Here is a 2,515-nt window from a genome sequence, read left to right on the forward strand (position 1 = left end):
GCACCACTTATATCTGACTCTATAAATTTCAGAAATGCATCGTAAGTGTCTATGATCCAAGCATTATTTACTTTTTCCTGTAACTTTAATCTTGATGCTTCTGTTCTTTTGCAATCATATTTATTGTTGGTTACAGTAAACAAATCTAATGTTGTTTCTTTGAATACACTAAAATTTTCAAGTGAACTTAAATATAAAATGCAACAAGAAAAAAACTTTTTCGTATAAATATTCTCCAGACATATCCAAGTTCTCATATAGTTCAATAAATTATATACTTCTACTTTTATTAGTGTAGGGGGTAATTGTTTCGTGCCATTTATCAAAAATCGACAACACGTTTCACTGTATGCTTAAATAGACAATTTATTAAATGCTTTAGAAAAAGTATTTAGTAAAAAAAATGAATAGGGTGTAACTATTTCAGATGGAATTTTACAATTATCTCGTAAAAATTCCCTACAAAAATGTTTAAAAAAAAATGTTCTTCTCTTTCTTCTCGAATCAGTTATTAAACAGGAACAGCACACTTATTAACCTCAATCGCAAAAGCGTATAAATTGATTTTTCGACTGGTCGAATTTCTTACAGTAACATTCTGAATCAAATCAGTCAGAACAATAAAATAAATTCTAGAGAAATTTTTATTACAAAAATTGTTCCACAAATTAATTTGTTCGAACAGTCTATATATTAACTGAAATGGCTCAAAGCATAAATGAGTAATGGAGGCACTCAAAGATACGCTTAATTTAAGTGAATTTAGTTTATCGAACATTGCAAAAGGGTGATGTTCTTCTTGTCCTGACCTTGTTGGAAATTGGTTTTCTTTTTCTTCCAGGTCATTTAAATCAGATTTATCGTCAATTCCATGAATTCTCCGGAGCTTCGATTGCAACTCGTGACGATTGTTAAATACATACATGTATAAATTATGCTTTTGTATTTTTTTTTTTATATTACTGAAACCAATCAATGCTTCAGACCAAACTGGATCTCTCTCTTTTTTAAGTACACCATCGTTATCAAAAATTAGTAACTGAGATAAAACTTGCAGCATTTGGTCTGGGTCAACTGATGGCTTCGATGGCATTTTGTAATTAACAGGCAATGCCAGTATACATGAGAGACCAAAGCCTGTCTAACACGATTTTTGTCATTAAAAATGTGATATTATTTATCAAAAATAACTTATTTTGCATACCACCTCCAGATTCAGCGCAAGCTTCTGTTCTTAACATGAGTCTGTCGAAAAGAGGAAAAAATCACTTGACGCATGAGCTTGAAAAAGAAGGAAAAAAAAAAAAAAAAAAAAAAAAAAAAAAACAAGTTATAAAGCTGAGATTTCTTAATCATTGAATTTTTCAGAACTTAGCTGTCTTAGTTGTATTATTAGTAAATTATTCGTATACTTACAATGGGTTCTGATGAGATGTTCATACTCAATACGACACATATATGTACTAAAATCCTTGTTTGAGTGAAGAAGTCACCGAAGCTGTGAAAAACATGATTAACATGCCAAGGTAAAGTATTTCATTGTCTGGAAAAAAAAATTTAATCAAATATAATCAAACAAGCCAATGGAAAAAGTAGTAAGAGTTAGTGTAAGGATGAATTACTTACTAGATGTAGTGGCTTCAGTTCTGATGACACAGTAGGCTTATTACTACAGCCAACGATGACATGCAAAAGGAGCAAGATCTTACATCAACCATGATGCTTTATACACCAGACTCTCTTGAGAAGTGAAATAGAATAAGGAGTCAAGACTTTCAGACAAAAAAAATGCACAAAAACCAATAAATTACATGACCCTTACCGTTACAAAGTGTAGCCTTGCAACCTTGATGTGTGATCAGATAATGGCCTACGATAAATGAAACAAATTACACAAAAAAATTTCACTTGTTTGATGTTATATATCAGCTTTACACTCACTGCGTGTCAAGATTCCATGACGAGACTTGAGTAGAAACCTCATTAGGATGCCTTTAAATACTCTATTGTTCCAAAGATGTTTAAACAAAACTCTGCAGGAATGTTTTAATCAAGACTGTGCTGGCATAGTTCATGGCTAGTTCCATTATATCAACTGCACACGACTAAAACACTTGTAAAGGCACACGCTTGTCAATTAAACATTGCAAATATATGCTTCTTGACACTAAATTTCACTTTTACACTTGATTGTGGAAGTATATACTGTAGCACGAAGCAGAAGCAGACCCGTACGAATACGTTTGTTTTTATTCGAGGTTGGGTTAGGTAAGGTTCGAAGTAGTCCGCGGGGTGTATCGGTTTTTTTATGATTGCACTCCAAAAAACGATTGTGCGTAAAAAAGACCATCGGGTGCTGATTGCGCGTAAGAAAATCTATCAATTTATGTGTATGTGGTCAGAAAAAAATCATCATTTGACGTTGTTTGACGCGTGTTTCCAATACAACGGCACCCAAACTGTTTTAATCCATTATTTTAACAATTTCGTTTGCGCGTTGACCATTCGGGGCTAA

At 32.6% G+C, this 2,515-nt stretch overlaps 1 long non-coding RNA gene across 1 annotated transcript; it reads right to left on the reverse strand.

Moving 5' to 3' along the window:
• Positions 1 to 1,353: 1,353 nt before the first annotated feature.
• On the reverse strand, positions 1,354 to 2,217 carry LOC111643329 (uncharacterized). Its single transcript, XR_016292894.1, has 4 exons — positions 1,942 to 2,217; positions 1,823 to 1,870; positions 1,627 to 1,740; positions 1,354 to 1,498 (listed from the first exon to the last, which is right to left on the reverse strand). It is a non-coding gene; the product is annotated as an uncharacterized LOC111643329 (long non-coding RNA).
• Positions 2,218 to 2,515: the final 298 nt, after the last annotated feature.

Source organism: Copidosoma floridanum, unplaced genomic scaffold (assembly GCF_036245765.1).
Source record: "Copidosoma floridanum isolate Cflo_tuat_1 unplaced genomic scaffold, Cflo_Japanese_pri ptg000011l, whole genome shotgun sequence".
NCBI lineage: Eukaryota > Metazoa > Arthropoda > Insecta > Hymenoptera > Encyrtidae > Copidosoma > Copidosoma floridanum.